Raw genomic sequence first — 13,901 nt, forward strand, 5'->3', positions numbered from 1 at the left:
AACCTAACCCCTAAGGTGATAGCATTAGGAGGTGGGGCCTTTGGGAGGTGATTAGGTCATGAAGGTGGGGCCATCACGAATGGGATTAGTGCTCTTATAAAGGAGATCCCAGATCACTTCCTTGCGCCTTCCACCATGTGAGGTTCTGTCTCAGAATCAGGAACTGAGCTCTCACCAGATGCTGAATCTGCTAGCATCTTGATCTTGGACTTCCCAGCCTCCAGAACTGTGAGAAGTAAATTTTTGTTGTTTATAAGCCACCCAGTTGGTGGTATTCTGTTACAGTAGCTCAAGTAGGCTGAGACAGTAAACAAACCATTTAGAACACTGCTTGACCCGTGATAAGTACTCAAGAAAGGGCAATTACTGTTATTGCTGTTGTTATTGTTATTAAGTCCTCCCTGGTCTGGGGATGGAACAGAGGTTGATTCTTTAGCTAGCAAAACAGTGAGTCTGGCCATCTGGACTCAGAGATGGAGAGTACATGAGGAAGGAAGTTGTCATAGTCCTCAAAGAAACTTAAAACTCCTAAAAGGAGGGAAATCCAGCTCCATTAAATTCAGGAGGGAATGAAAGGAGAAGGGCAGAGCTCTGAATGAAGCCAGATAGGGAAGTTTCAAGGCTTCGGACTCGAACATGGGAGTCACCTTATGAACCACTCTTTACACTGCAGTGGGATTGGCAGTGACAGAGAACTGTGCCCACAGCTGGGGGTGAGAGAGGAAGCCCAGATGCGAGGCAAGCATTTTTTATTGAAATAAAATCTTCATACAGTAAAATGCACAGAGCTTTTGGGTACACTTTGATGAGTTTTGACAATTGCATCCACCTGTGTAACCACCATTCTGATTAGGATATAGAACCTTTCTATCAACACAGAAGGTTCGTTTTTGCCATTTTTCAGGGAACTTCCCTCTCCTCACTCCAGAAAAGCACTTTCTAATCTCTAGTACTGTAGTTTTACCTGATCTGGTGTTTCATATGAATGGAATCATACCATATGTACTTTTTTGTGTCTGGCTCCTTTGGCTCAACCTAATGTTTTTAAGATCCCCTGTGACGTTGGATATATCAGTAGTTTGTTGCTTTTAATTGCCGAGTAGTATGCATTTGTATGACTATCCCACGATTTGTTCATTCTCTTTTGACGGACATTTGGGGTTCCATTTGGGGGCCATCGTGAATAAGGCTACGGCAGACATACATGAATAAGTCTTCTGTGAGCCCGTGTTTCATTTCTCATGGGATAACCCTTCAAAGTTGTCCCAAATTGAAACAAAGGGGCAGATCTTTTTTGTCCCCAGTCATTGGACAAAAGCTGTCTCTGGGGATAGAATGTTACTCTGGGTGAGGTAGATCCCTTTTGCAGAAGGAAACATCTGGGGAGAGACTCAGCTGTGAACCACAAGAGCCAAAACACTTGCAGCTGGGGGAATGAGGGTCTTGGTCTGATGGGAGGAACCTGGGTAGCTCACCACAGCATCTGCTACACCAATCTGAGAAATTTTCTCCAACTGCAATGTCATGCTTTCTCTTACGTTTTCCTCTAGAACTTTTATGGTTCTTTTACATTTATGTCTGTGATTCATCTCAAATTTATTTTTATGCATGGAGAGAGTTAGGAATTGAAGTTCATTTTTTTACATACAGATATCCAGTTGTTCCAGCACCATTTGTTGAAAAGACTTCCCTTTCCCTATTGAATTTCTTGGTGTCTTTGTTGAAAATCAATTGACCACATATGTGTGGGTCTATTTTTGGGCTCTCTATTCTGTTTCATTGATCTATTTATCCTTACATGAGGCAGTGTTTTGAAAGTACTCTGGCAGAAGCGGCGTAACCCTTTTTGATCAGGAAGGTAATGTAGTAGCTTAGGGAAGCAAGGAAAACAGTATGGTTCATGCAGACTCACTTAGACAGATGTAGACAATAATGGGCCCCAATAATTAAAGCCTGAAGTAAATTGCATGGAATGTGCTCAGAATTGGCAAGGTTATGCCATAGTTACAAACTAATTTTAAAATCTTAATGGCTTACTCTTACAGAAGTTTCTCTCTTCCTCACATCACTACTTGGTGTGAGCTGAGTGGCTCTCCTGGGTAGCTCTTCTCCCAAGTAATGACTGGGACACTCTGGCCGCCTCCATCTTATAACTATGCTATCTGGAACTTACGCCTTCCAAGGCTTCATGGACACGGAAGAGGGAGCTGAAGGTCCTCACGGGACATTTTTAAGTGTCTGCCCGAGGTGTGCTCACATCATGTCTACTCACCTCTGACTGTCCAGTACCCAGTCACATGATGCAACCTGACCGCAGGGAAAGCTGGGAAATGTAGTCTTTAGGAAACATGAGCATTGTCTCGGCCACAGGTGAGCCTGCGCAGTGAAGAGGCAGGACTCTCCTTGTGGAAGGCTTTGTAGCAGAGCTGTTAAATGCCTGAGCTCTAGAGCTATTCTAGATTCCTCCAGGTTCAATCCCGTCTCTTTCCCTTACTATGTGGGTGATCTTGAGCGTGTCATATACATTTCCTGATACCCCAGATCCTTTATCTGTAAAAAGTGATGGATAATAATACTTAAGGGGTTGTGGTGACAATTTAAAGAATTAATGTACATATAGCCCTTAACATAGGCTTGGCATAGAATAAGTATTTAATAAATTGTAGTTGTTATTATGTGCATTCATAGAGGCCTGTAGGCATTACTTGAAAGTGTTCAGATCCACAGGAGCCAGTTAGCCTAGCTTCTTCCCCCTTTATTCACTGCTTTGTTCCACAAATCCTGGGAACTCTTGGAGGGACCACAACATTAGAACTGAAACAGCTGTGTGCCCCACTGCCTGTTTTTCTAATAAAAACACTGCTTGTTTTCAATAAAAGGTGTTTATTTTTTTTGATTGAAGTATAGCTGGTTTACAATATTGTGTTAGTTTCAGATGTACAGCAAAGTGATTCGGATATATGTGTGTGTGTGTGTATATATTCTTTTTTTCGATTCTTTTCCATTACATGTTGTTACAAAATATTGAATATAGTTCCCTGTGCTATACAGTAAATCCTTGTCATTTATCTGTTTTTGTATATGGTAAGCCTCACACTGCTTCAAACTTACAGGTGTTGTTTCCTGGGAGAAATGTTGTCAAGGGGTCGGAGGCCATACATAGCAGAATTTTAAAAGAATTTTTAGTCCCAAGCATCTTGGGCTGTAAGTATTTTGAGGCTGTCTCTTCATCTTTGACAGAGGCTGACGTGGTTGGTGATATGCTGGTTTGCAATGACAACCAATGAAACCCAAGTTGTTTAAACGAGAAGCAGGTGAGGAGAGGGGGCTTAGTGTTTCCTTATGGAGTAAACTTAGCTGTACTCAGGGTATTTGTTTGGCTTGTCAGAAGTTAGTTTTAGGACAGAAAGTAGATTGAAAATATGTTTTAATACTACGCTTAATCCGAGTGAAAATCGTGTCTGTGTTACTACAGAGGTTCCCTTTTCTTCCTTCTAAACGACAGTGGATAAACTACTTCACCCTTCTGGGTGTCAATCTCTCCACATCAGTCTTTCCACATATGGAAAAAAATGGAGACGGTAAAAGACAACAGATTCTGATAATCTGGTCAGGAAAGAAATGAGTGCAAGCCGTCTGGCTACTGCTGGGCAATCACATAAAACTGGAGAAATGTTTGTCCGTGATGTTGCGAAACACTGTGGTTTTCAAAAGTCTGAAAGGTTGCTATGTAATATTCTGAAATAAAGATAGAAATGACACTTGGTTATCGATGACTAGCCATGTGGCTGTTCCTTATAGTCTAAAAGGAATGGAATTGAAGGGTTGTGCTGGTGGGGGCAGTGCTGGGGCAGATTGGACACTATGGTCTGGTTTGACTTTTTTTTTTTTTTTAAGAAGCTTTTTGTCATTATTCTGTTAGCAAAGTCCACTTGACTTTGACTTGGACTGTCCTGCCACCTAGATTTCATCATTCTTCAGTTTGCTTGTTTGTTTTTCGCCTAATTGGAAGCAAACAATGGAACTGATAAGTCAAGGAGAACAGAGCTGAGATTAAGCCATTGACTTCTGCTCCAGTTTCTAAACTGGTGACTTCTCTCCCTGCCAACCTTATAGAAAGGGGCTCCCGGTGCCCCAGGGTCAGCAGAGGGACTGACCAGAGTCTGCTCTTGGAGGAAGGAGGTGGGACTCGGCGTGGGAGTACTTAAGAAAGTGCCTATTACTTGCCCCAGGGAAATCCTTCCAACATTCTATTTTAAGGCATTTTCTGGCAGGGAATATTTATCTTTGAGTGACTTCTAAAGTTCTTTTAGCCGTGGGAAGGTGGAACTAGAGATGGCTGAGCGATTAACTACCAGGGTGATAAGCACTCTAGAGTTTTCTAGCAAGAGGGCTAAAGATAGCAAATTCCACATGCTGCACTTATTATCAGAATGCCAGGGAGACAACGCACATTACTTGGGCTTCATTCATCTTACACGGTGTAGCCAGCTGTGTATTTACACGTTGTCAAGCCAAACCCCTTATAGAGTTTTGCAGCTGGTACGGGCTGTATGCTATTCCTCTGGCATGCAGGACATTCCTTTGGAGTCCGTGGAACAGCACATGTACACTTAAGCCCCGTCTTAGGTGGAGATCCGAAGTTGTCTTTAGCCTGAAAAGCTCTCCCTGGTTCTGCTGATCTTGGTCAGCATCATGGCAATGAAGCCTTGATAGCCAGCTATTTAAAGGAGATGGTATTTTTAGGAAGCAATGGCTTATTCATGACTTAACAAAGCTGTGCTATTCCCCCATGATTTTGAATCTAAGGATGTATGTCTGAGTCTTCATCACCTTGTAAGGATCAGTTATCTCCTAAATTGTTTCCAGCCTCCTATTTGCTCTTTTCTGCCTTCAGATTATCAGACCAATCTCTCTAAATCTCCTAAACCTTGAGGGTGTTCCCCATACACAAAAAAAACAAGGGCTTTCAGCCACCCAAATGAAGGAGTCCCGTTTCCTTAGCTCACTGTCATCTGGCTCCACCCAATTTCCAACCTCTGCCAATTAATCTTAGAATGTTGAAGAGAAGAGCGATCTTAGAAATGCCCCAGGCCCACGTGTTACATGTAAGGAGACAGATATACAGTAGGGAAGCTTTGCTCAAGGTTACACTGGGAATTAGCCTCAGCACCCCTGGAATGGATGCTCTGTGAGGTCAGGGATTTTTATTTTGTTTACTGCTGACATCAGTGCCCAGAACAGCCAGAGATTCAGTAAATATTTGTTGAATTAATTCATGAAGGAGCCAGCCCTACACCACCAGTCATCAAAATCTGAGCTCAACTCTTCCTGTCTCCTTCTCTCCTCTGCAAACCTCAGCTGCCCCAGCCTAATCATCCTCCAGGTGTTTGCTCAGGGCATTCTCCCTACCCCAATGGTTCCGCTCAGTCTAATTCTTCCTTCAAGATTCGGTTCAGGGCTTCCCTGGTGGCACAGTGGTTGAGAATCTGCCTGCCAATGCAGGGGACACGGGTTCGAGCCCTGGTCTGGGAAGATCCCACATGCCTCGGAGTGACTGGGCCCGTGAGCCACAACTACTGAGCCTGCGCGTCTGGAGCCTGTGCTCCGCAACTAGAGAGGCCGCGATAGTGAGAGGCCCGCGCACCGCGATGAAGAGTGGCCCCCGCTCGCCGCAACTGGAGAAAGCCCTTGCACAGAAACGAAGACCCAACACAGCCAAAAATAAATAAAATAAAATTAATTAATTAAAAAAAAAAGAGTACAAAGATCTAAAAGAATGTTCATTTAAAAAAAAAAAAAAAAGATTCGGTTCAATCCTACCACCCCTCGAAATCATTCTTGATGGCTTCAGATCTCACTTTCTCTCATTCAGTTGGCCTCCTGTGCTATCTGCAATATTCACGGCTCACTTAACCCAGGCTGCTGTGCGTTGTGCGTTGATGTTGGTCCCCCAGGGGCACCTTCTCCTGCTCACCCACTTCAGCACCCTCTGTCCTGCAGGGGGCTCTGTTCATTGGGTGGTGAGCATGCCAGTGCCACAGAGTGTGATGATTTTCATTCAGGCTCTTATACGCCTCATCGCATCTTCTTTTCAAGTATCTATTATTTCACCTACCCATATGCCTGCCTTCATCCATCTCATGTCTTGGGTGTGCTGGGACAATGGTAGGTGTAACGATTATTTCCAGAATGCATGGAGCATAGTGTAGCACAAGAATCAAAGGAATTTACAAGGGGAAGGAGGGACATCAAAATTAGAATAAAATTTGAGTACTTTTAGAAGATGAGTAAAAGTTGGCCAGACAGAGGGGGGCAGAGAGAACATTACAGGCAGATGTAACCTAGCAGCACAGGGTTTGGGGGAACTACATGTGACCAGAGGACGACTGTGTATGAGGAAGTGGAGGAGATGAAGCAAAGGGTGTAGGTAGCAGCCAGATCCTAAAGAACTTGATTTGAACTTGACTCTGCGTTCACTGCAATTTTGTTTCCGAGAGTACAGGACTGAAAAAAAAAACCATAAATGTCAACAGAGAGGTGCTAATTAAATAAATTATGGTTTATACTTGTAATTAAATACTATGCAGAAGAATAAAGTATGTCTGTATGTGTTCATATGAGAGAATCTGCAACGTAAAGTGGATAAAAATCATTTATATAAAATTACAAATATATGTGTGTATATCACAGTAAAGTTTTGTGATACCTGAGAAACTATTAATAGTAGGAGCTTTGGAGGTCTGATGAGTGAAAAATCGACATTTCATGATCTATCCTTTGCTAATACTTAAAAATTTAAACCTGTATCTGTATCACCTTGACTAAAAGAAAATTCTTAGCTAAAACATGAGCAGTTCTTTACACCTAGAGCCACTTGGCACCCTGAGAGATTTTATTTATTTTTTATTATTGTTATTTTTTTTACCCTGAGAGATTTAAAATAAGGAAGTGATGTGATCATATTTCCAAAAGATGATAGGACAGCAGTGGGGAAGGAGATGGAGCGTGCCTGATGTAGGTAGGGGACCAGGCAGTGGTGAGAGACTCTTGAAGGAATCCCAGGGGGCAGTGATGGGGGACAGCAGTGGGAGTCAAGAGCAAGTGTGATGAAGAATGAAAGATGAGCATGTCAGAGCTCCAGGGCACTCATATAAGGAACAAGGAGGAGGGTACCATGACAGCCAGGTTTGAATTGTTGCAGTAACTGGCTACCTAGTGTTGCTACCACTGGAGAGGGAACATGGGAAAAAGAATTTTTTTTTTTTTAATGGATGCAGTTTTTAGACATGTCACATTGGAGGGGCCTCTGTTAGGCAGTTAGTGTTCTTTGACTAAGAGGATTCGTGGTCCTTGTTGGTGTCTTCCAACTATTGCCTTCTGGATTTCACACTAAGAGCATAGATTGACATCTGGCATTTTCATGGAGTCCATAGTGCCTAAGTCTTCCCTTTCAAACCACAAGAGTCCAGTTAGTTTCTAGTTAGTAGGAACACAGGAGCAGAAAAACCAAAACAACTTTTGCCCTGTGCCCTCTGCCCCTGTTTGATAGGGAGGTAAGTTCTGTCTCCTAGATCTTGAATCTAAGAATCCCTCTGGGAATCTTGCTATTGTGGTATAATGTGATACTGTTTTTGGACCCAGACTAAAGAAAGATGGTTTGACTGCTTATGTTCTTTTTTTTTTTTTTAACATTTTTATTGGAGTATAATTGCTTTACAATAGTGTGTTAATTTCTCCTTTATAACAAAGTGAATCAGTTATACATATACATATATCCCCATATCTCCTCCCCCTTTCATCTCCCTCCCACCCTCCCTATCCCACCCTTCTAGCTGGTCAAAAAGCACCGAGATGATCTCCCTGTGGTATGCTACTGCTTCCCACTAGCTATCTATTTTACATTTGGTAGTGTATATATGTCCATATATACACTACCACTCTCTCACTTTGTCCCAACTTACCCCTCCCCCTACCCGTGTCCTCAAGTCCATTCTGTAGTAGGTCTGTGTCTTTATTCCCATCTTGCCCCTAGATTCTTCATGACCTTGTTTTTTTAGATTCCATATCTATGTGTTAGCATACGGTATTTGTTTTTCTCTTTCTGACTTACTTCACTCTGTATGACAGACTCTAGGTCCATCCACCTCTCTACAAATAACTCAATTTCGTTTCTTTTTATGGCTGAGTAATATTCCACTGTATATATGTACCACATCTTCTTTATCCATTCATCTGTCGTTGGACACTTAGGTTGCTTCCATGTCCGGGCTATTGTAAATAGAGCTGCAATGAACATTGTGGTACATGACTCTGTTTGAATTATGGTTTTCTCAGGGTATATGGCCAGTAGTGGGATTGCTGGGTCGTATGGTAGTTCTATTTTTAGTTTTTAAAGGAACCTCCATACTGTTCTCCAAAGTGGTTGTATCAGTTTACATTCCCACCAACAGTGCAAGAGTGTTCCCTTTCCTCCACACCCTTTCCAGCATTTATTGTTTGTAGATTTTTTTGATGATGGCCATTCTGACCGGTGTGAGATGATATCGCATTGTAGTTTTGATTTGCATTTTTCTAATGATTAATGATGTTGAGCATCCTTTCATGTGTTTGTTGGCAATCTGTATACCTTCTTTGGAGAAATATCTGTTTAGGTCTTCTGCCCATTTTTGGATTGGGTTGTTTGTTTTTTTGATATTGAGCTGCATGAGTTGCTTGTACGTTTTGGAGATTAATCCTTTGTCAGTTGCTTCATTTGCAAATATTTTCTCCCATTCTGAGGGTTGTCTTATCACCTTGTTTAAGTTCTCCTTTGCTGTGCAAAAGCTTTTAAGTTTCATTAGGTCCCATTTGTTCATTTTTGTTTTTATTTCCATTCCTCTAGGAGCTGGGTCAGAAAGGATCTTGCTGTGATTTATGTCATAGAGTGTTCTGCTTATGTTTTCCTCTAAGAGTTTGATAGTGTCTGGCCTTACATTTAGGTCTTTAATCCATTTTGAGTTTATTTTTGTGTATGGTGTTAGGGAGTGTTCTAATTTCATTCTTTTACACGTAGCTGTCCAGTTTTCCCAGCACCACTTATTGAAGAGGCTGTCTTTTCTCCAATGTATATTCTTGCCTCCTTCATCAAAGATAAGGTGACCATATGTGCGTGGGTTTATCTCTGGGCTTTCTATCCTGTTCCATTGATCTATATTTCTGTTTTTGTGCCAGTACCATACTGTCTTGATTATTGTAGCTTTGTAGTATAGTCTGAAGTCAGGGAGCCTGGATCCTCCAGCTCCGTTTTTCTTTCTCAAGATTGCTTTGGCTATTCGGGGTCTTTTGTGTTTCCATACAAATTGTGAAATTTTTTGTTCTAGTTCTGTGAAAAATGCCATTGGTAGTTTGATAGGGATTGCATTGAATCTGTAGATTGCTTTGGGTAGTATAGTCATTTTCACAATGTTGATTCTTCCAATCCAAGGACATGGTATATCTCTCCATCTATTTGTATCATCCTTAATTTGTTTCATCAGTGTCTTATAATTTTCTGCATACAGGTCTTTTGTCTCCTTAGGTAGGTATATTCCTAGGTATTTTATTCTTTTTGTTGCAATGGTAAATGAGAATGTTTTCTTAATTTCACTTTCAGATTTTTCATCATTATTGTATAGGAATGCAAGAGATTTCTGTGTATTAATTTTCTATCCTGCTACTTTACCAAATTCATTGATTAGCTCTAGTAGTTTTCTGGTAGCATCTTTAGGATTCTCTATGTATAGTATCATGTCATCTGCAAACAGTGACAGCTTTACTTATTCTTTTCCGATTTGGATTCCGTTTATTTCTTTTCCTTCTCTGATTGCTGTGGCTAAAACTTCCAAAACAATGTTGAATAACAGTGGTGAGAGTGGGCAACCTTTTCTTGTTCCTGATCTTAGTGGAAATGGTTTCAGTTTTTCACCATTGAGGACAATGTTGGCTGTGGGTTTGTCATATATGGCCTTTATTATGTTGAGGTAAATTCCCTCTATGCCTACGTTCTGGAAGGTTTTAGTCATAAATCGGTGTTGAATTTCGTCAAAACTTTTCTGCATATATTGAGATGATTATATGCTTTTTATCCTTCAGTTTGTTAATATGGTGTATCACATTGATTGATTTGCATATATTGAAGAATCCTTGCATTCCTGGCATAAACCCCACTTCATCATGGTGTATGATCCTTTTACTGTGCTGTTGGATTCTGTTTGCCTGTATTTTGTTGAGGATTTTTGCATCTATATTCATCAGTGATATTGGTCTGCAGTTTTCTTTTTTTGTGACATCTTTGTCTTGTTTTGGTATCAGGGTGATCGTGGCTTTGTAGAATGAGTTTGGGAGTGTTCCTCCCTCTGCTATATTTTGGAAGAGCTTGCGAAGGATAGGTGTTAGCTCATCTCTAAATGTTTCGTAGAATTCGCCTGTGAAGCCATCTGGTCCTGGGCTTTTGTTTGTTGGAAGATTTTTAATCACAGTCTTAGTTTCAGTGCTTGTGATTGGTCTGTTTATATTTTCTATTTCTTCCTGGTTCAGTCTCAGAAGGTTGTGCTATTCTAAGAATTTGTCCATTTCTTCCAGGTTGTCCTTTTTATTGGCATAGAGTTGCTTGTGGTAATCTCTCATGATCCTTTGTATTTCTGCAGTGTCAGTTATTACTTCTCCTTTTTCATTTCTAATGCTGTTGATTTGAGTCTTCTCCCTTTTTTTCTTGATGAGTCTGGCTAATGGTTTATCAGTTTTGTTTATCTTCTCAAAGAACCAGCTTTTGGTTTTATTGATCTTTGCTATCATTTCCTTCCTTTCTTTTTCATTTATTTCTGATCTGATCTTTATGATTTCTTTCCGTCTGCTAATTTTGGGGTTTTTTTGTTCTTCTTTCTCTAATTGCTTTAGGTTTAAGGTTAGGTTGTTTATTTCAGATGTTTCTTGTTTCTTTTTTTTTTTTTTAAATTTTTTTTTTTTTATTTCTTTCGTGTGAGGGCTTTCTCTAGTTGCGGCAAGTGGGGGCCACTCTTCATCGCGGTGCGGGTGCCGCTCTTCATCGCGGTGCGCGGGCCTTTCACTCTCGCGGGCCCTCCCGTTGCGGGGCACAGGCTCCAGACGCGCAGGCTCAGTAGTTGTGGCTCACGGGCCCAGTTGCTCCGTGGCATGTGGGATCTTCCCAGACCAGGGCTCGAACCCGTGTCCCCTGCATTGGCAGGCAGATTCTCAACCACTGCACCACCAGGGAAGCCCTCTTGTTTCTTAAGGTAAGATTGTATTGCTATAAACTTCCCTCTTAGAACTGCTTTTGCTGCATCCCATAGGTTTTGGGTCATCATGTTTTCACTGTCATTTGTTTCTAGGTATTTTTTGATTTCCTCTTTGATTTCTTCAGTGATCTCTTGGTTATTAAGTAGCGTATTGTTTTGCCTCCATGTGTTTGTATTTTTTACAGGTTTTTTCCTGTGATTGATATCTAGTCTCACAGCGTTGTGGTCATAAAAGGTAGTTGATAAGATTTTGATTTTCTTAAAGTTACCAAGGCTTGATTTGTGACCCAAGATATGATCTATCCTGGAGAATGTTCCATGAGCACTTGAGAAGAAAGTGTATTCTGTTGTTTTTGGATGGAATGTCCTATAAATATCAGTTATGTCCATCTTCCTAGAGTCTGTCATACAGAGTGAAGTAAGTCAGAAAGAGAGAAACAAATGCCGTATGCTAAAACATATATATGTAATCTAAGAAAAAAAAAAGGTCATGAAGAACCTAGGGGCAAGATGGGAATAAAGACACAGACCTACTAGAGAATGGACTTGAGGATATGGGGAGGGGGAAGGGTAAGGTGTGACAAAGTGAGAGAGTGGCATGGACATATTACACTACCAAACGTAAAATAGATAGCTAGTGGGAAGCAGCCACATAGCACAGGGAGATCAGCTCGGTGGATTGTGACCACCTAGAGGGGTGGGATAGGGAGGGTGGGAGGGAGGGAGATGCAAGAGGGAAGAGATATGGGAACATATGTATATGTACAACTGATTCACTTTGTTATAAAGCAGAAACTAACACACCATTGTAAAGCAATTATACTCCAATAAAGATGTTGGAAAAAAAAATGGGTCAGTGCATTGGAAGTAAATGATAATCGGAAACAAAGTTTCAAGGTTGAAAAAAAAATTACATCCATCTTGTTTAATGTATCATTTAAAGCTTATGTTTCCCTATTTATTTTCATTTTGGATGATCTGTCCATTGGTGAATGTGAGGTGTTAACGTCCCATACTATTATTGTGTTACTGTTGATTTCCCCTTTTATGGCTGTTAGAATTTCCCTTATATATTGAGGTGCTCCTATGTTGGGTGCATAAATGTTTACAATTGTTATATCTTCTTCTTGGATTGATTCCTTGATCATTATGTAGTGTCCTTCTTTGTCTCTTGTAATAGTCTTTGTTTTAAAGTCTATTTTGTCTGATAGAAGAATTGCTACTCCAGCTTTCTTTTGATTTCCATTTGCATGGAATATCTTTTTCCATCCCCTCACTTTCAGTCTGTATGTGTCCCTAGGTCTGAATTGGGTCTCTTGTAGACAGCATATTTACGGGTCTTGTTTTTGTATCCATTCAGCCAGTCTGTGTCTTTTGGTTGGAGCATTTAATCCATTTATATTTAAGGTACTTAATCAATATGTATGTTCCTATTACCATTTTCTTAATTGTTTTGCATTTGTTATTGTAGGTCTTTTCCTTCTCTTGTGTTTCCTGCCTAGAGAAGTTCCTTTAGCATTTGTTGTAAAGCTGGTTTGGTGGTGCTGAACTCTCTTAGCTTTCGCTTGTCTGTAAAGATTTTAATTTCTGCCTCGAAAGTGAATGAGCCCCTTGCTGGGTAGAGTAATCTTGGTTGTAGATTTCTCCGTTTCATCACTTTAAATATGTCCTGCCACACCCTTCTGGTTTGCAGAGTTTCTGCTGAAAGATTAGCTTTTAACCTTATGGGGATTCCCTTGTATGTTATTTGTTGTTTTTCCCTTGCTCCTTTTAATATTTTTTCTTTGTATTTAATTTTTGAAAGTTTGATTAATACGTGTCTTGGAGTGTTTCTCCTTGGATTTATCCTGTATGAGACTCTGTATGCTTCCTGGACTTGACTATTTCCTTTCCTATATTACAGAAGTTTTCAACTATGACCTCTTCAAATATATTCTCAGTCCCTTTGTTTTTGTCTTCTTATTCTGGGACCCCTATAATTCGAATGTTGTTGCATTTAATGTTGTCCCAGAAGTCTCTGAGACTGTCCTCAATTCTTTTCATTCTTTTTTCTTTATTCTGCTCTGAGGTAGGTATTTCCACTATTTTATCTTCCAGGTCACTTGTCCATTCCTCTGCCTCAGTTTTTCTGCTATTGATTCCTTCTAGAGAATTTTTAATTTCATTTATTGTGTTGTTCATCATTGTTTGTTTGCTCTTTAGTCCTTCTAGGTCCTTGTTAAACCTTTCTTTTATTTTCTCCATTGTATCTCCAAGATTTTGGATCATCTTTACTATCCTTACTCTGAATCCTTTTTCAGGTTGACTGTCTATTTCCTCTTCATTTGTTTGGTCTGATGCGTTTTTACTTTGCTCCTTCATCTGCTGTGTATTTCTCTGTCTTCTCATTTTGCTTCACTTACTGTGTTTGGGGTTTCCTTTTCGCAGGCTGCAGGTTCGTAGTTCCTGTTGTTTTTGGTGTTTGCTGCCAGTAGTAAGGTTGGTTCAGTGGGTTGTGTAGGGTTCCTGGTGGAGGGAGATGGTGCCTGTGTTCTGGTGGATGAGGTTGGATCTTGTCTTTCTGGTGGGCAGGACCACATCCGGTGGTGTGTTTTGGGGTGTCCGTTTGCTGATTATGGTTTTAGA

General features: G+C 40.7%; 1 protein-coding gene across 1 annotated transcript in view; it reads left to right on the forward strand.

Moving 5' to 3' along the window:
* Window positions 1–13,901, forward strand: part of RYR3 (ryanodine receptor 3) — a 572,028-nt gene that overhangs the window by 68,700 nt on the left and 489,427 nt on the right. The gene's annotated exons all lie outside the window — the stretch shown is intronic.

Source organism: Balaenoptera acutorostrata, chromosome 3 (genome assembly GCF_949987535.1).
Source record: "Balaenoptera acutorostrata chromosome 3, mBalAcu1.1, whole genome shotgun sequence".
Classification (NCBI taxonomy): Eukaryota; Metazoa; Chordata; class Mammalia; order Artiodactyla; family Balaenopteridae; genus Balaenoptera; species Balaenoptera acutorostrata.